This window comes from Hemiscyllium ocellatum, chromosome 30 (genome assembly GCF_020745735.1).
Source record: "Hemiscyllium ocellatum isolate sHemOce1 chromosome 30, sHemOce1.pat.X.cur, whole genome shotgun sequence".
In the NCBI taxonomy this organism is placed as follows: domain Eukaryota; kingdom Metazoa; phylum Chordata; class Chondrichthyes; order Orectolobiformes; family Hemiscylliidae; genus Hemiscyllium; species Hemiscyllium ocellatum.
The window spans coordinates 38,549,113-38,570,107 of record NC_083430.1 but is presented as its reverse complement, the minus strand read 5'-3'; the positions used below and the strand labels follow the sequence as shown (position 1 = coordinate 38,570,107).

The window sequence follows — 20,995 nt, the reverse complement described above, 5'->3', positions numbered from 1 at the left end:
TGTCTCTATGGAGTTTGCATGTTCTTCCTGTGTCTATATGTGTTTCCTCTGGATGCTCTGGTTTCCTCCCACAGTCCAAAAATGTTAGTTGGTTTGGCAATGCTAAATCGCTCATTGTGTCCAGGGATATGTAGGTTAGCCATGAGAAATGCAGGGTTACAGGAATAGGCAAGGGGGTCTGGGTCTTGGTGGGATGCTCTTTGGAGAATTGGTGTGGACTTGTTTGGCTAAATGACCTGTTTCCACATTGTATGGATTCTATTCTATTAAGCAAGTGGGCCAAAACTTGGCAGATTGAAAATAATGTGGGTAACGTGAGGCTATAGTAAATCCTCTGTATCCGCAAAATCATGAATCGTGAATTCATCTATCTGTACCAAAAAATATGTAAAAACAAAAATCAGCAACCAAGGGCAAAAATCGCATATCCCCTGTAACCTACTTTTAAAGTAGTTCTGCACTCACGAATCTTAGCATTCACTGGGGCTGTCAGGAACGGAATCCTTGCAGATATGGAGGAATGACTGTGCTTTGGATGGTAGAACAGAAGAGCTGAATATTATTTAATTGGAGAAAGCTGCAGAGAGATTTAAGAATTCGTGTCTGTGAATCAGAAAAAGCTAATATCTAAGTTCAGCAGGTAATAAGGAAGACAAACAGAATGTTGTCCTTTATTTCAAAGGGAATGGAATATAAATGTAGGAAGGTTTAGTAAAACTATGCAAGAAGCTAGCCAGACTACAGCTGGAAAACTATGAACAGTTTTGGGCCTTTTATCCAAGGAAAGATATAATAACATTGGAGAAAGTCCAGAGAAGGTACAGTAGACCAATAACAGGTACGGAGGGTTTGTCTTATGAGGCAGAGTTAATATATAGGATGGTCTATCTTAAGAAGAAATTTTGAGTAGATTGTACTCATTAAAATATAGAAGAATGAGAGATGGCCTTATTAAAACATATAAGGTTGTTAGGGAACTTGACAGGGTAGATATACAGTGATAAGTTGTTTATCACTATAGGACAGTCTTTGACCAGAGAGCATAATCTCAGAATCAACCCTCGTCCATTTAAGGGAGGTGAGGAGGAAACCCTTAGAGTCATAGAGATATACAGCATGGAAACAGACCCTTCGGTCCAACCTGTCCACACCGACCAGATATCCCAACCCAATCTAGTCGCACCTGCCAGCACCCCGCCCATATTCCTCCAAACCCTTCCTATTCATATACCCATCCAAATGCCTCTTAAATGTTACAATTGTACCAGCCTCCACCACATTCTCTGGCAGCTCATTCCATACACGTACCAACCTCTGCGTGAAAACGTTGCCCCTTAGGTCTCTTTTATATCTTTCCCCTCTCACCCTAAACCTATGCCCACTAGTTCTGGACTCCCTGATCCCAGGGAAAAGACTTTGTCTATTTACCTTCTTTCAGAAGACAGTGAGTTTGTGGAATAATTTGCTGTAGAGGGCTGTCAAGGCTGGGTTGTTAAGTATATTCAATGCTGAGATGGACAGATTTTTAATGATTAATGGAAATCAGTGGTTATAGGGAAAAACAGGAAAGTGGAGTTGGTGGTTATCAAGTCAGCAGAGATCTCATTGAATGACAGAGTAATGGGCTGAATTTCCTACTTCTGCTACTATATCTTTTATGATCTCATAGTTTAGAAGAGTCGCGGTGATCTTATTGAAACGGACATGATTCTGAGGGGCTTGTAAAGGTAAATGCTAAGAAGATGTTTCTACTTTGGAGTGGACAGAGTTGCAGATTGAGGGGCTACTTGTTTAAAATTGAGATGCAAAGGAGTTTCTTCTCTGAGAGTGTGGAACCTCTGAAAGTTTCTACCCCAATGTAGTTTTTTTTATTCATGCATTGGACATGGACATTGATGGTTGTCCAGCATTTTGTTGCCCGTCCCTAGTTACCCTTGAGAAGGTGGTGGTGAGCTGGTACCTTAAACCACTGCAGTCCGCATGCTATATGTTGACCCACAATACCATTAGGGAGGGAATTCCAGGATTTGACCCAGTGACAGTGATAAATCACTCAAAGTATTTGAAGAGGAGCTGGATAGATTTTTGAAATATTGAGGCCTGGGGCAGATCAGCCATGATTTTACAAAATGGCAGAGCAGGCTTGAGAGGCTGATCAGCCAACTATTGCTTCATATCTTGTGATTTTATCGAAAGTTCTTATCAAGACAGTTTGATTCTGATTATAAGTTTAACTTGTCTGCTTTAATATTTGAAAAAAAATTGACACTTAACTGTCAGTCACCATTAATATGTGCATTATCCTTTTACAATGCTTCTACCGATCAAAGTTGAGAGTGTGGTGCTGGAAAAGCACAGCATCTGAGGAGCAGGAGAATCAACATTTCTGGCATAAACCCTTCATCAGGAATTTCCAGCACCATACTCTCAACTCTGATCTCCAGCACGTAGTCCTCACTTTTTCCTTCTACCAATCAGAGTCCACTTGCAAACCAATCAGCTTTCTCTCTTAATGCAGTAGAACTGTTGTTTTACCATTGCATTAGTATTTCTCGTGAATTGTCCTGATGAGTGCAGGATGGAAAGCTTTGATAAAATGTCTTTTTCTACAATTTACATGTTCTGCACTACCAGACAACTGTTTTGAATATTATTGCATTATTGTACAATAATAATTTATTTATCAAAATTGTCATTCAAATTAATATTAAAAGTTTATAAATAATCTTGTTCTTTTTCACAATGTTTGAACAAAATTTATACAATCATTCATGGTCAAGTCATTATTGTATAATGGTAGTAAATATTGTTAGAGATACAGGTCTCTCTAGTTTTCTTCATGTTATGAGCGTTGAGTACATATGTAATATCAAACTACATTGATATGATCTGACCCAACTGATTGATCAGTTTTATGATCAAAGTATAAGAGAAAACTTTCAAGCTTTGGATTTAATGTAGAGAGATTCAGAATTTTGGTATAGGCAATGTAGGATTGAGATTAGGCAACCTGGAGCTGTTTTGCTTCAAAGGGCTTAAAAGAGAGGAGTCTTTTTGAATTATACAAAATATGATATGTTGTTGTTTTTATAATCCATGGCACCAGTTGGAAAATATGTTAGGATACAAGAATGCCAAATGACAATCATTTCATGCAAAATGTGATTAATATGGAAATATAATTCTTGCTATAAAAATATCTTCATAGTTCAGCTACATTGTGCTAATGCTATTTGGTTATGCTCATGAGTTATAGCAGTGTGCATGTTGCAGATCCTCTTCTGATTACACAAGAATAGACAAGGATGTAACCTAATAGAGAAACAAACTGAGGGATCCCAGTTCCCAAAGCTCGGGACACTGCCAAAGTTGGGCTCAGCAAGAAGACATGAGAAAGTATTGCTTCAGTGATAGCAAGCTTGGATGTCTGAACCAGAAAACAGCATGACGCATGTTACACAAACTTGTTGGAAAAGTTCTTGATTGTCTTGAAAATAATAACAGTATATTTAAAAAGGAAACTTTCATGTTTTGTTTTTGCAGCTTCTGAAGGAGTGGTGCATAAATAGGAAATGTGCGGTTTTTTTTGGTAGCAAAAGTTCAGGCGACTCAATTTTTTTTAAAGTTGTCAGTTGCATTTACTCTCCAGTTGTGCACTGAGTCAAAGCATTTGTAAAGGCCTAAAAAGATCATATTTGGTGAAATTTAAATTCTGCTTTTTGTCTGGCTAATAGATTCTTTTGAGTCTCAGATCTTATCTAGAATTGGGTTTCAGTGCAGGCTACTTCCTTCCTGTGGTATAATTTAGTTAGATGGTTCATTTAAATATTATTTGAGGCTGTAGCATCCTCATACTGTATGTTTGTACGTATTCAGTACAATATGCAGGCCATGCCAGCTGTCTAAATGGCAAAATTATGGAAAAGGAGCCAAAAAGGTTCAATCTTCGCAAGATATTTTCCATTAATCGACGTAAAAAATGCCAACCTGAAATCTGCAACTTGGACTCATCAAACTTTGTTCAGGTACTTGTATGTCTATTTGCAAGTTCATCGCCATTGGCTGGATTAAAGCAAAGATAGTGAAAAAAAATTGCTTTCTGTTTGTAACTAAAGTGATACCGTTTTAAGGGACAACTTGTCCTAAGATTGTCATGTTATTAGGTGTTGTTTTAGCAAAGTGAAAGCACTGATGTTACAAAGCTAATAGTGATGCATGTTTTTACGAGGAGTACCGATTGCACAATGCATGAGTGGCAGGAGGAGCATAGATAGTATTGTGCTTGAAGAAGGATTGAAGAAGTGCTGTTCAAGGGTGTTGTAAGATGTCACATAATATTGCATATGTTAAATTAGTTTTGAAATTTTAGTGATAGTTAACCCTGAAGCTTCCATGATAAAGTGTTTTCATTGCTGGAACTTATAAGGCTCCATTGTGCACTACATTTGCTTAATAGTGTTGTGGCTAAAATACCCATTGTTTCACTGGCTTTAGTTAATTGCAGATTAGTTTAGAAATTGGGGGATTTGTGGTTCTGTGTTTATCTATTTTGTGGAGGGACTTGGAGAATTGACACAAAGTCAAAGGTAAGACTGGAGGAATCTTTTGTCAGAGGGAACATGAGTGTATGAGTGCCTATGGTATGGGGAAAAGATGAAAAGTTTTAACAGCAAATTTAATGCAACACTTAATGTATGCAATCTAGTTAACAATGTGAAAGATTGCCCAGGGATATCCTGTGCACAGAAAGTGGGACAATTCCTGGCCAATTAATGCCCTCAGAGAAAGTGTGGCCTCCAGAGTCGAGAAGTGCGGTGCTGGAAAAGCACAGCAGGTCAGGCAGGTCATCAGGATATGAAGGGCTTATGCCCAAAATGTTGACTCTGCTGCTCCTCAGATGCTGGCTAACCTGCTGTGGTTTTCCAGCGCCAGACTTTTTGACAACTACCCTATCAGTCAGTTTTTGATCATTAGCAAAGCAATAGAAGTAGTAATCAACAATGCTACCAAGCAGTGCTTCTAAAGGAATAACCTGCTACTCAATTTGAATTCTGCCAGGGCTATTCAGCTATTGACCTCCTTATAGCCTTGGCCAAAACATGGACAAAAGAGCAGAACTCCAAAGGTGAGGTGAGAGTAACTGCACTTGCTTCCTCAGGGCAGCATTTGGCATCAAGAAGCCCTGGCAAGACCTCCGTTGGTTTGAGTCATACGTAGTACAAAGGAAGATAGCTGTGCTTGTTGATCCTGCAGGACATAACTGCAGGAGTTCCTCCGGGTATTGTCCTCAGACCAAATATCTTCAGTTACTTCATTGATGACCTTTCCTCCATCATTAGGTCAGAAGAAAGGATGTTTGATGATTGCATATATTCAGCATCATCTATCACCTCCAGACATAAAATCCCTGAAGTTTAAGTAAATGCAGCAAGACTTGGAGAACATTTGAGCTTGAATTGATAAATAGCAAGCAAGATTCACTCCACACAGTGCCAGACAGTGACCATTTCCAACAAGGGAGAACCTAGCCAATAGCTTTATCGTTGTTGAATCCCCACACCAACATACTGGGGGTGACCATTGACCAGATACTGAACTGGACCAGTCAGATAAATATTGTGGCTGCAAAATGAAATATAATGGATATCCTGCACTTGCCTCGATGATTGCAACTCTAACAACATTTAAGAAGCCCAGCATCATCCAGGACAAAGCAACCCATTTGATTGGCACATCAACCACCACCTTCAACATTCACTTCCCTCACCAATGACGCACAGTATCATGCAAGATACTACATAATAACTACTAAAGTTTCTTCAGCAGCACCTTCCAATCAAATAACTTCTATTACCTGGAAGGTCCAGGGCAGCAGATGCATGGGAATACCACCATCTGAAGTTACTTTCCAAGTCACTCATCATCCTGGCTTGGGAAATATAACACCATTCTCTCATTATCACTGGATCAAAGTCTTGGGTTCTCCCTTCCTATCAGCTCTTTGGGTGTCCCTATAATTTAAGGACTGTAATTGTTCAAGAAAACAGTTCACTATAATTTTCTAGGGCAATTAGGAGTGATCAATAAATGCTGGCCGAACCAGTGACACACTGAAACCCATGTATGATATCTAAAAGGTTGTTACTTTGTTTAATAAAATAATAGCTAACTATTTGATCATGTGATCATTGGTCATAGCTTAGAGTAAATTTTACAGCAGTGTTTGTCCACTGGAGATTTTATTGCTTTAACTTTTTTTTTCAAGACCGAGTTCTATAAAATTTCTGTTTTGAACGTTTATTCACTTGTGATGTGGATTAGGGCAAGAGCCTTTCCTCTGGGCTCCTAATTTCTACCATCAGTTCAAAGAAGACAAAATGGCAAATTGTCACGCATTGCAGCAGGCAATAAATGACCAGAGGACAGGCTTAATTAACGACAACTGGGCAAATTGTTGATGCTGGAGAGCAATTCAGCCTCCTAGCTTGAAGGGGACAGCAGGATTCAGTGGAAAGTAAATACAATGAGAAGTATCAAAATGGAAATGTTTTATTTCAAATTTTTAAAAGTTTAATTGAAAGTGTCTTTTGCAACCAGGCAAGCTGTGGTTGAGAAGTGTTGTATCATTATCGTAAACTCTTTCTACTAGTTGAGCTGTGACTAGTGCTACAGAGAGGCCTGCCATTGGGAGAGCACCATCACTGGTAAAAGCTTGTAGGCTGACAGGAAAATTCCTGTCAGACCCCTTTGATTGGCCTTAATTTTACTTCAGGCCTGATGGGCTACCCACTGGGTATGGGCAGGCTGAACTGCTGCTTTGCACCCCCAAGCCAGGATCTAAAAATGTGGTATGTGGCAAGACAAAAATGGGATACCAGAACTCTTGCTGTTGATAATGCTGTTTTAGTGCTTACAATCTCTATTCTCAGGCCTGCCTCCAGCAAGGGTTAAGAGACTAGTCTTAGCTTGAGTCAGTGGTAAAATTCATAACTTGGGTAATAAAGTTACTGATTAAAGTGTACACCTAGGAGTTTAGAACTAATCCAAGTTCACAGCCAATGTCAGTGCAGACCTTAAACCACAATCCAGTTACCCCTTCATGTTAACAGAAACACACACACACACACACACACACACACACACACACACACACACACACAAAATATAAGAGCAGGACTGCCATTTGGCCCGTTGAGCCTGGCTTCACCATTCAATGGCTGATTATCCAACTCACTACTCTGTTCCCACTTTAGTCCTGAAAACTTTAACAAATCTTTTCTGAAAATTCATTTGGCATTCTTTGAAAATAGAATCAGGACCTCCTTGTGCCCTTTCTATCAGTAATGCAGAAAGGAATTAGCTGGTGATTTTTCTCCACTATTTATTGGATGTTGCTAAGCATATTAAATTTAACTAGGCAATATATTGGCACTTTAACCCTTCCTCAGAGACATGGAGACTGTGTCAGGATTTAATTTACACCATTAAAGCCTTGTTATACCATGGAAACTGGGAAGGGAACAGAGGAGAATTCACGAAAGAGATAAATGGCCAGGAAGCATTAATCACTATTAACCAATTGTGTGACCCAATTAATAAAATGCGCTTAGTTATTTGATATGGTAAAGTCACCACAGTTCATGGACTATTAGACTGCTCAGTCATTAGACACAGATGACTGGTGGTAGTTTAACCTGAGGGTCATCATGCCTTAGGCAAGGGGAAACATTGAGAAATAGAGTTTTTCTTGGTAAACTCAACCTAACCCATGCTGTTGCCATCATTCTGCATTACAAACTAGTTTCCAGCCAACTGAACTACCAAGAACCCTTATTATTGCATTTTCAAAATTATCCCTTGTTATGGTTTAATGATAACCCACATTGTCTTATATTTAGTCCGCCTCTCTGTTGAATAAGAGGACCTGAATTGTGAAGGCAGTTAAATCTCTGTTCATCAAAAGTAACCCCTGCTTGAAGTGCTTGTAAACATTTGGCTAAGATTGAAACATACTGCAAAAAAAATTGAAACATACTCAATTGAATTATTCCGTTAAATTCATGTATTCAATCGTTATCAGTTGACAATCAATCAATACCCATTGCTAAAAAGTAAAGGTTCATGGTATCCGAAGAGAAGCAACTACCGACAGAACTGTACCGTAAATGTTAGCAGGTTTGGAGGCAGTGAGGAGGCTAGAAAAAAATGGCATCATTAATTATAAAACATAAATCACAAATTAACACACATATATTAGATTATTGATGAACTCATCAATGATCATCTAGCTGAAAACTATAATTATAGCCAATGACAAGTAACTGTATGGCAGTATACTTGGTTTAAAATACTCACCTGTGATTTCTCATATTGGGTGTAATAAGTTTTTGCCGTGTATGTGCATGTAATCTGTTCTGAAGTCTGTCTGACAGTAGACCTGTTCTTTTTTTGATTGTCAGACATCAAGGAAGGCTTAGATTGTTTTATTGGGAGATGTGAATGATTTATATTTAGAGGCAATGGCAGCAGCCTATACATTAATAGTGGATTCTATGAATCTTGAAGGGTCGAGGTAAGTGTCAAAAATGTTTGCTTGTAAACGGTTGTCCTTTAAATTATCTATTTACTTCCAAGGTGAAGGAGAACTAGACTCCTATGAATAGCTATTAGTAATTTTACCAAGATAAGGTTATATGATTCATTTACAATGAGGAAAGAAGCAAAATAAATATCGGGCTACTGGCTTTCCTAAAATATTACTGAGTACAGTCAGTATTTTGACATTGCCTGGATCAGGAAAGAAGAAGCAAATAGAGGCAATAGAGTCTTTATAGGCAGTCTTCTTTAGGGATCTGAACAACATGGGCTATGGCAAGATGTGTGGCAGAATCAGATGAAAAATGCAACAAGGTCCACCTCAAGGCCAGATCATCTTTTATGCTTTTCACAAGTGACATGACAATGTGAGAGTATTAATGTTTGTTTAATTCCTTGTTTTTCCACAACTTCCCACATTAATTTTAAGCTTTCCACTTTAGCAAATCCGCCGAATGAGTTAGATGCCAGGAAAACTCGATACGGAAACCAAATCATGAACTTGGCGAATTCACATAATGTTTGCTCTGTGAGACCTCCATGTTGCCTATGACCAAACTGCAGTCCAGGGCATGATCAGTGGACACCAGGAAACACACTCCTCCTCCATCGGTTTAGTCATCAGGGATCTGCCAACACATCATGACCATTTTGGCACTTCTACTATTTACTGACAGTGTGCTCAGACTTGCTTTGCAGGGTGCACTAACAATAATCTTCAGCAGAGTTACCTTGCGCAAAGGGATAGCACCTAACTTATAGAGTGGACCAGGCTGTATCTCTGGGATGCTCACATGATCCCTTAGTATTCACTTATTTAGTGCCTACCTGCATGCTCACAGAATACCTACCATGACTTGTTTTGGCCTGCCTTGCTAATTGGCGCAGTCACAAAAACAAGCAGCTTACCTTGCTGCTAAGCCATTCTTAGCCAAGGGGATACAAATCTTGTTCAACAATAATGTGCTCTGTCAATGTCACTCCTCTACCATTTGGCAGCAGCTTACATGACAAACATACTGCTTGTTTAGCAAGCAACAGCCATGCTTCAAAGTCTTAAAGATGTAGTCCTAACTGAAATTCACGGAGGCATCTATCAGCCGGGCGACCCAATAAGGACACCCTGCCATGCCAGTCAGGAGTGTCTATCATGTTCAGACATTTTGTCAGGATTTTCATGGTCAGGGGTCAGTGCTTCAGCAGTCCAGAGTGTGGGCCATGGTCAGTCTGTTGGGCTGTGTAATGGCAAGTCTGAGATGGGTGTTAGGCAAACGTGGTTGGGGAGATATATAGGCACCAGTCAGAGGTCTGGGCACATCTTGTCTGGGGTTCCTGCTCATGTCAATTGAAGGAGTGGTCCATGGTCAGTCTGGCTAATCCATCCACATGGTGCAAGTGCAGCTGTTGCTGTGGGACTGAGCCTGAGCAGGTTACTCTTAGGGACTGTGGGCTGCAGGCTGTGGGCAAGAGCAGAGTGTGATTGTGAATGGATGTTCAAAGAGGATTTTTAAAGAGTGCAAGACATTAAAAATGGCTTGGTGTAATGCAAGAGGTGGGGATCATCCACAAACAGGAGCACCCTGGTTTCAAGGTGGATGGGGAAGGACAATGAACAAAACACTGGCATGGCTACCTCATATGTTAGGGGCTGTGTATGCAAATATAGATGGTTTAGTTGGGAACTTGGGGATGTGTGAAGTCTGAAGGGTTAACAGGATAGACCACTAGGAAGGCAGTGTAGACATTTGGGGGCTCACTGTTTCAAGCAAAGGTTGGAAACCACTGGCAGAGGAGCACTTACTGTCACATTCCATCATGATATAAATAAAGTGTGCAGGAGGAAAGAAATTGCCTGAAAGCATATTCAGAGTGGCCTAGTACAGGTTGATATTCTTTCTCTCCCTCCCAATACATCTTAATGCATTAGCTGCCTCCATAGCTTGGGCAGAGGGTTCCTCTTTGGCCTTGGAACCTTTTGGCACTTAAGGTTTGTTGGATAACCTCAAGGGGCTCTTGTGTGTTGACATGCTAGTCAGGTTGAGCGTCATCTTGCCAAAGGCAAATTAATTTTCTTAAACTTGAACTTCCATGGATCTGAGGGGCAGGATGGAGGTGCATGACCTGGCCTCCTCTGCTATGACTTCAACAAAAAATACAGAGAGGCCTATGTGTGGTTCCATCTCTACTTGAGTGCCTCCTTACACTACACTGTCTTCTTGAGGCAGAGTTACCTGGACTGAGTCAAGATCTCCACTTCTGTCTGCCATTCCTTCAGTCCTGGGGCTGAAGGGTGGGCCACCAATCTGTTCATGGAAACAGCCAGACAATCACATGATTCGCTGCACTGGCACAACTTCTAGGCAGTGAGTGCCATTGCATCACATATGCCTGTGTGCTGCTGCTACTCTACCTGTTGCATTTGGATGAAGTCCCTGATTACAGACACAGGGTCATCTCTTTGTTGGGCTGAGCAGATGCATGGTCTCTGACAGTTTTGCACATGCCAGCTTTCTGGGCCATATCCTTAGCCAGCCGCAGAGCTCCACTTTGAGGTGCTCACTATGTTGTGTACCCGAATATGGTTTGTTTATGGTTCCTTCTGATATGTCAATATCTGGGCTGCTAGGACCTTGGGTGGAAACCTTGCCAATGTTTCCTCTCAATTCTGCATACTCAAGTTCTCAAATGTAAATGCTGGTGGTTCTGGGGAGGCCAAGCGTTTCTCCACAAAAGCCATGAGTAGGCTGGTGTAACCTACAAAACAAAAGAATGAGGAGACGTCATGGCCAAATGATTGGAAGTGGTGTGAAGTTATGGCATGTCTTCTTTAGTGAACAAAAGAGGGCAATGAGTGAGATTTTAGTGTGTGGCACAGTTATTCATGTTGGTATATGTAAATGAAAGGTGGTAAGATACACTGAAAGACAGAGGAGGAAGGAGTAGTGGTATGAGAGGTTGGCAGGAGGAATGTAAAACTGAGTGAGGAAAGGTGTAGCATGTAATGGAGAGTGGCAGAGTATGAGCCTCAGTGGAAGAGGTGTGCAATGCTAAGATAGTGTGAAGTGCCAGAGAGAAGAATGTGGCACCTATCCTGGTGGGAGTGAAGGAAGTCATTGACTTTCTTTCTGCATTGTGGGGTCTTCCTCTGCATTCTGGAGAGGGCAGTGAGCTCATATCAGGCTGTCATCTGGTGGCATGACTTCCTCTGCCAGTCCTCTGGGAAAAGGACACCTCACCTCTGGACCCCGTCCACCAGGTTCCTTGTGAAGAATCATGGTACCAATTTCCCTTTCTCTGCCATATTCAGACTCCATCTTTGACCAAGCAGGACAGCTTCAGAATGCCAGTGGTCACCAAGGTGTACAACAGATTTTTTAAAATGGCATGGGTGCAAGGGGTGCCACTCTCTCAGCAGATGTTCGCTAAATGTGAAGTTATTCCTGGAACAGAACATGGTAAGATGGGGTGAAAATCAGATGTGAGAGATGCTATAGGGGCAGTGTATGTAATTAATGAAACAGGTTTACTCAGAAAATGTAAGAAAACTCATTAGGCCTTGCAGTTATGAACAAAAGACGCAACATAATTCAGACTGAGCCAAAGAAAATAATATTCTGCTCTGTTTGCCTGTGCAGGAATGTGAGTGGAAACTCTTCCTCAGACTGAAAAGATCCAATTCTGGGGTGTTAAAATAAGGCTAAAAATGTTACTCCCCTTGGTCCAGAGGGAGATTCTCCAGGATAGTAAAAACCTCACTGTGAATGACTGTTCTAAGGTTCCTAGTTGCCAGGCTGAATAAAAAAAAGGAATAAACCCTCAAAAGGAAGAGTCACTTCAGATGGATTCTGAGAAAAATTTATAGCACAAGTAAAGGAAAGTGTAAGGTATACATGCTGAAAATGTGGTGCTGGAAAAGCACAGCAGGTCAGGCAGCATCCAAGGAGCAGGAGAGTCGATGTTTCGGGCATGAGCCGTTCTTCAGGAATCTCCTAAATCCTGAAGAAGGGCTCATGCCTGAAACGTCGACACTCCTGCTCCTTGGATGCTGCCTGACCTGCTGCGCTTTTCCAGCAACACATTTTCAGCTCTGATCTCCAGCATCTGCAGTCCTCACTTTCTCCTGTAAGGTATATATGTCAAGTGTGTTCTTTTGATTGGGCTAAGAATTAGTAGGTGGCTATTCCATTCTTTGGATTAAAGAATAAATTATCCACAAAGTCAGATTTGTTTTTGATATTTGTTGTAGTAATTGACTTAACACGTGAAATATTGATGTATCATTCTATCAGCTATTTACTACAAGTTGGAATTCTTTTTAAAAAGTTATTAGTCTCAACAGGACTTATAGCAACATATAAGATATATTAATGGCCTCCATTGCCATCCAGATAAAAAGTCCTATGCGCGACTGATACCTAATTAACGGCATTGCAGTTTTTTTTTGTCACCTATTTAAAAGTAATCAAAAATCTTTCTCTAGACTTATGTACCTCAGCTTCTAATAATACCTTCATCCAAAAAAGATTGTACATACATGGCAGGAGCAAGTTACTACATAAATGGCATCTCAATTATAGTTGCAAGTGTCACCAAGCTGTTAATGTAAATATGTTTTTAAATAGACAGCTCAGGAAGGAAGTGGGAAATTAAGGTACTCCTTATCAGCCATTAGCACTGACATCATCTATCAGCACTAATAGCTTTCATATTCTTGTAACGTTGAACTGAGGGGTGAACTGTATTAATGCAGGGTAAGATTTATTTAGTATGTGTTGTCAGAGTTCATATTTCTGATGTTAAGTGTTAACTATGAAATGTTTAAGGTGGAGGGCCCTCTTAAGGATTAAGGTGAAAACTACTTTAGCGTCAGATGTTAACATTTGTGAATTATTCAGTTCTGCGAGCAGTGTTCCTCAAGACAGGTAGGCTTAACAATCTTTAGTGACTTCATCAACCCCCTTCCTTCCAACATGAGTCAGCATTGAACATTATTCAGTTCCACTCACAATTCCTCAATAATGAAGAGATCCATGCTTGCAGAAAACCTGAATAACATTCAGGTTTTTGGTGGTAAGTGGCAAATACTTAATATGTCACAAAAGTTTCCAGGCAAAAAGAGAGACTACAACTCTTGCTGAATACCCCACCATCAAAACTTTAACTACAAACCTAACTGGAGCAGCCACATAAGTATTGTAGACACAAGAGTAGGGGAGAAGCTGAAGATTCTAACATATATCTTACCTCCTGTGCCCCCTCACTAAATACAAGGGACAAGTAAGTGTCCACTTGCTTGGATGAGTGCCAATGATATCAAGGTGGTTGGCACCAGATTAACCAGCTATCCCAGATTTTATGGGATCATTCCAATTTTGAGGTAGTTTTCCCATGTTCCCAGTTGTCATTGCTGGGATTCGGTTTGTCCCATATTTTCAATCTTTCTTTTTCACAAATGCACAGTACACCCCCATCCTCCTTTTCTTTGCAATGACCCACATGCCAAAGTGTACCTTAATTAATTCCTTCTTGATTAATATTCATTAGTAAGCATTCATTTCATCCATTACTGGCACATGGTGGCAACAAGATGCACTGCCAAAACGACTTGCCTAATCAAATCCTCAAATGCTAACATCAAGGTAGTCTAAAATAATAGATGGATGGGAAAACCATTATCTTTAAGTTCTCTATATCACGTTATCCTGACACAGAAACCATATGGCAATTTCTTCACATCACATCAAATGTCCTTTCTAACAGCAAACTATATCTATACTGCATGAACTACAGTGATTTAGGAGGGCAGCTGACTGCTTTCTTCTTCAGGGCAGCTAGGGATGATGCCAGCAAAGCTGAAGTCCCATCTACAATTAAAGACTTTTGTATTGCTGATGTAATGACTTTCGTTATAATTTCAATGTATCATTGAATGCCACTAGTATTTCTGCTTACACTGGATCAATTACAGATCTTCACAACTTCATGCCTGTGATTATTCTTTTGTTATGCATTACAGTCAGTGCAGTTATGTGATTTTCTAAGCTGTTGATGTACTCTTCACTCCTCCCCACTCACCTCAGTCTGTGAATTTTTATGACTACACAGAGCTTTTACTTTTTTGCCTCCATCTATGGTTGGATTTTGTTACTCCTCATATGACTATATACTCAGTCATAAAAATGTCATCATGTCTGTGCACTTCTGTGCCTGCTGTTTCTGCTCTTTATGGAATAATGTTAAAAATAATGAGAAAATGTAAAGGATGTTTTCTGCAGGCACTTCTCACACCATAATTTTTAAATATAGCTTTGACTTTCAGACTGGAGGACTGGTTCTCAATCAGAATAGAGTATACTGCTAAAATAATAGAGAGTGAAACTAGACAAAAAAGGAGAAGGAAGAAATGTACTGTAAGCAGAACTAAAATGTTCAAATTGTTAAATTAATATTTGCATAATTGAGCTCCATTGATGCCTGCTAAACTTTATTTCTATAACATTAGATATTTCTATTTCTGACAGAAAAGACAAGTGCTTCTAATTTAAAACTATTTTTAACTCTTGATGCCTTCTTCTCCACAAAGTGGTGTTGCTGTTCTGTGGCAATGGGGTGAGAGTGATTGCCCTTGACAACAAGGCTACATTTGAACAAGTGTGATATCAAGAAGCGCTAGGAAAATGGGAATGAGTGGGAAACAGGAGAAAACTCAATGTTGATTGGGGTCACGCCTGTCACAAAGGTAGATGGTTGCAGTTGTTTGAGGTCAGTCATCTCAGCTCCAGGACATCTGTGCAGGAGTTCCTCTGAGTAATGTCTCTGGCCCAACCATCTTCAGCTTCTTTGTCAATGACTTACCTCCCTCATAACTTCAGAAGAGGGGGTGATCATGGTTAACCTCAAAATGTTCACTATTTCTGACTCCTCAGACAAGGAAGCAGTCATTTGACATTGGATAAAGATCAAGGGTGGCCGATCTCTCTGGGGAGTCAGGAGGTGAGTCACTGGTTCCTGGCCTCTCACCTACTCTTATAGCAACAGTACTTACATGACTAGTCTAATTCAGTTTCTAGTCAATAATAACCTTGAAGATGTTGTTTGTGGGGATTCAATGATGGTGTTGTCATTAAATGCTGTATTGCATTGCCTGAACATTATTTGCCACTTGTCACCCCAAATCTGGATATTGTCCAAGTTTTGCTGCATATTACCCAAGCATCTACTGTCTCTATCCTTCTAAGTGATAAGATTGTGAGTTTCAAAGGTGTTTTTGAAAGAACCTTGGTGAGGTATCGCAGTGCATCTTGATGGTCATTGTCAAACACTTGCATGGTACAAATATAATTGCAACTTATCAGCCCAATCCTGAATAGTGTCCAGGTCTTGCTGCATATAGATCCAGACTGCTTCGGTATCTGAGGAGTTGTAAGTAGTGCTGAACATTCTACAATCATCAGCAAATATCACTACTTGTGATTTTATGGTGGAGGGACGTTTTGATGAAGGAGTTAATGGTGATTTGATCGAGGACACTACCCTGAAGAGCTCCTAGAGTGTTGTCCCTAGAGATTATTTATTTCCAACAAGCACAACCATCTTCCTTTGAACTAGGCATGACCCCAACCGGCAGAGAGTTTTACCCCCGATTTTCATTGACTCCAGTTTTGCTGTACTCCTTGATGCCATATTCTGTAGATTGCTGCCTGGAGATCAAGAGCAGTCATTTGCACCTCTCCTTTTGAGTTCAGCTTTTTTGTCCATATTTGAACCAAAATCTTAATGATGTCAGGAACATACAAATCACAAACTGAGCGTCAGTAAACAGATTATTCCTTTGCAAGTGCTACTTGATGACACTGTCGACAACCCTTTCCATCACTTTGCTGAGCATCAATGGTATGCTGCTAGAGTGGTTAATGCCCCTGTTGGATTTACCTTGCTTTTTGTGGACAGGACATCCCTGGACAATTTCCCACTGAATTGGATAGATGAGAGTGTTGTAACTGTCATGCAACAGCTTAATGTGGAGCTTTAGCACTGTAATTGTGCACAGGAAACAGAGGGTAACCTCATCATGAAGATAGAACTTTGACTCCACATTGACTGTTCAGATACCAATAGTGTTATGGTCAGATGTATAGGCAATAGGTAGGTTAATGAGAATGAAGTCAAGTAGATTTCCTATCTTGTTGATTTCTTCACCACCTGGCCAGACACAGTCTGATAGCTAGCTTCTTTAAAGTTCACTCAGCTGAGTCAGTAACGGTGCCACTCTCAGTGAAGGATATTAATGTTCCCTCTCCCAGAGTAGTCTTACCACTTTTAGTCCTTCTTTCAAGTAGTGGTCAATATGGAGGATTTCCGATTCGTCAGCTGAGGGCAGGTAGTAGCTGGAGGTTTGCTTGCCCCTATTTGACCTGGTGTCATGAGACTTGGGATATGGAATCAATGTTGAAACTTCTTGTCTCCTTCCTGAATGCATGCTATTTTGCCACCCTATGTTGGGTCTGTCCAGCTGGTGAGACAGTTGCATACTCAAGGTTAGTGATGATCGTATCTGGAACATTGTAGGCTATGACGCTGTGGTTTGACAATGTCAAGTTGTTATTTGACTAGTCTATGGGATGGCTATCCCAATTTTGGCACATGCCTCCAGAATATTGTTAGGAAGAGCTTTACATGGTCACCGAGGCTATGCTTGCTTTTGTTGTTTTTGATGGATTTGTCTTTGCTGGTGATCCATCAGTTTCTAATATACTGAATGGCATACAAGACCATTTCAAAGGGTAATTAAGAGTCAATAATATTGTTGTGGGGTTTGGACTCATGTAAACCAAGCAAGGCCAGAATAGCAAATTTTCTTCTGCAAAGGGCCTAATTGAACTAGATGGGTTTTTAATGACTATCAAGAACAGTAACCCATGGTCTAACATTTGGGTAGCAATTCAAATTATACCATCTGCCATAGTGGTTTTCAAACCCCTGTACCCAGAACATTAGCCTGAGGTTTTGGATTATGAGTTCAGTGAGGTTATCGGTACCCCACTGTCTACCGATCTTTGAATCCCATCAGTCAGTTTAGATTAGATTAGACTTACAGTGTGGAAACAGGCCCTTCGGTCCAACAAGTCCACACCGACCCGCCGAAGCGCGACCCACTCTTACCCCTACATTACCTTACCTAACACTACGGGCAATTTAGCATGGCCAATTCACCTGACCCGCACATCTTTGGACTGTGGGAGGAAACCGGAGCACCCGGAGGAAACCCACGCAGACACGGGGAGAACATGCAAACTCCACACAGTCAGTCGCCTGAGTCGGGTATTGAACCCAGGTCTCAGGCACTGCGAGGCAGCAGTGCTAACCACTGTGCCACCGTGCCGTTTAATACCTGGGATGTTTGTGAACTGAAATGCTTTTACAAAGGGACCAAAAACACTGATGTAAAATAACCACAGGCATCACCTCACCCACACAGGTTGGTCAAGTTTCATGAAACTTAAATGGATTAGGGCAGCACGGTGGCACTACTGCCTCACAGCACCAGAGACCCGGGTTCAATTCCCACCTCAGGCGACTGACTGCGTGGAGTTTGCACGTTCTCCCCGTGTCTGCGTGGGTTTCCTCCGGGTGCTCCGGTTTCCTCCCACAGTCCAAAGATGTGCGGGTCAGGTGAATTGGCCATGCTAAATTGCCCGTAGTGTTAGGTAAGGGGTAAATGTAGGGGTATGGGTGGGTTGCGCTTCGGCGGGTCGGTGTGGACTTGTTGGCCCGAAGGGCCTGTTTCCTCACTGTAAGTAATCTAATCTAAACAATTGGCAATATGAATTTGAAATTAACATTTTACTCAAGGTCAATAAAACCATCCAGGTCATTTGATGGGAGGCATGAAATGCTGTACCTCTTGCCAACACATTGGAACAGGAATTCATTGCTGCTAGTGTTACTATCTGTACCACACTGGAACTGAAATCGGGTGTCAATCATCTATTGTTGCTGCTTCTCCTTCAATTTCATTCTCCGTTTCTCACGCAGCTGCCTCCATTTTCTGCTCTAAATTGTAAATTCATTTTACATCCTTTTCTACTGAACCCAATCCCATTTCATTTTGTACGTATGTTTGTTTGTGGGCTTAATAAAAAATAAATTTATTCTATATTTTAACTCAAGAAAAGCTTGTGAAAGGTTCTCTATCAGTTATTTACCGTTTTTGCTTGGAGAAAGGTATAGCTTCATGTTAAAAAACTTCAAACCTTTGCTGCGATTGATCAGGAAGATTGAAAAGTGGGCAGTCAGCTGACTACTCCTTGCTTCATTGTGACACTATGAGCAAAACAGGGGAAAGTATTGGATAGCTGCAATTAGAGAAAACAGAATTCTTAAATTAAAGCCCAAGCCTGAGGCCATCAGACATTTCTATATGGTATTTATTTTTCGAACAATGTTCCTGTCAAATAGTTTACAACATTTTGCTTTATTATCTGGTCCTATGTAAATGTATATTGTTCTGACCAGGTGGTTTCTTCTGTATTATGTTCAGTTCTGGTAACCAAAATACAAGAACAAAATACAGTGGTGCAGAGAGGCGTCATAAATTTGATTTTCAATATTAGGATTAAGTTATTAGGAAAAGTTAGAAAAACCTGGATATTTGGCCCTTAAAAGGACAAAAATGATGGGAACATTATAATGTCCTATAAGGAGCGAGGTGAAAAATATTTCAACTTAAGGTGCAGTACTTGTATCCAAATTGATCAAAGGTAAACTCAACTTTAATGGCATGAATGTTATCTGAAATGTTCTTCCATCTGGAGTTGGCACTATGTGCAGGTCTCTGGAATAATTTGAGAGACAGTTAAGAGCCATATTAAAGCCATAATTATGTCTTGTTGTGGAATAATTCCCTCATTTATACCTAACTAAAGTATAAATTGCATTTATGCAATACTTTTAAGATAGGGAAATGTCCCAATGCATTTCAAAAGAATAATAATCAGACAAAAATTGACATTTGAGCTGAAGGAAGAGAGATCAAAAGAGATCATTAAAACTGTGGTGAAAGAAGTAGATTTTAATTAGTGTCATACAGGGGGACCAAGATTTTAAGAGAATTTAAGAAGCGAATTTCAGTACTTAGCTCCTTAACAGCTGAAGATATGCCTGACAGTTTTAGAGTAAAGGAGTTAGGGATGCATAAAAGGTCACAGTTGGAGATTAACTGTAACAGAGAGAGATGGATAGAAATGAGACAATGCAGGGACTTGAATAAAATAGTGCTCATTTTAGAGTTCATAGAGTTATAGAGATGTACAGCATGGAAACACATCCTTTAGTCCAACTTGTCCATGCCGACCAGATCCTAATCCAACCTAGTCCCACTTGCCAGCACCTGGCCCATATCCCTCCAAACCCTTCCTAATCATATACCCATCCAGATGCCTTTTAAATGTTGCAATTGTGCGAGCCTCCACCACTTCCTCTGGCAGCTCATTCCATACACGTACCACCCTCTGTGTGAAAAAGTTGCCCCTTAGGTCCCTTTTATATCTTTCCCCTCTCACCCTAAACATATGCCCTCTAGTTCTGAACTCCCCCACCCAGGTTGCAAATCCTGTCAGATCAAATGGATCGGTTGGTGTGACAGTTAAGGCAATGAGGAATTTACAAGAGCTGGGGGTGTGATGGATGACATTTATAGGAAGGGAGAAAAGCTGTAGAGACAGTCAGGTAGATTGGTTAACTCCAAGAAAGGTAGAACAGGTAGGCGGGTAGTACAGAAGTCTTCTGTGGCTATCCCCATTTCAAATAAGTATGCTGTTTTGGAAAATGTAGAGGATGATAGACTTTCAGGGGAATGGAGCATGAACAGCCAAGTTTCTGGTATCAAGACTGGCTCTAATGTAATGAGGGGTACATCAAGTTCCAAGCAATCGATTGTGTTAGGGGACTCTCTAGTCAGGGGCACAGACAGATGTTTCTGCGGCCAGCAGCAAAAAAACAGAATGATGTGTTGTCTCCCTGGTGCCAGAATCAAGGATGTCTCAGAGAGGATGCAGAATGTTCTCAAAGGAGAGATGGACCATCAGGAGGTCATTGTACACATTGGTATGAACGACATAGGAAAGGAAAAGGATGAGATTCTGAAGGGAGAATATAGAAAGTTAGGTAGGAATTTAAAAAAGCGGTCCTGGAGGGTAGTAATATCTGGAATACTCCTGGTACTAAGAGCTAGTGAGGGTAGGAATAGGAGGGCTGGGAAGATGAATGCGTGGTTGAGGAGCTGGTGTACGGGAGAAGGATTCACATTTTTGGATCATTGGAATCTCTTCTGGGGTAGAAGCAATCTGTACATAAGGATGGATTACACCTGAATTATAAGGGGACTAATATACTGGCAGGG

The 20,995-nt window shown here is 40.7% G+C and overlaps 1 protein-coding gene across 3 annotated transcripts in view; it reads left to right on the top strand.

Annotated features, from left to right (window-relative positions):
- rps6ka1 (ribosomal protein S6 kinase a, polypeptide 1) overlaps window positions 1–20,995 on the top strand; it is a 234,132-nt gene that overhangs the window by 119,076 nt on the left and 94,061 nt on the right. Inside the window, exon 1 of one of the 3 annotated variants that reach the window (XM_060847549.1) lies at window positions 3,971–4,025. The exons of the other annotated variants lie outside the window; for them this stretch is intronic. The gene's annotated coding sequence lies outside the window, so the exon portion shown is untranslated. Of the gene's footprint in view, window positions 1–3,970; window positions 4,026–20,995 lie in introns of those variants that run through there. 3 annotated transcript variants of the gene reach the window in all.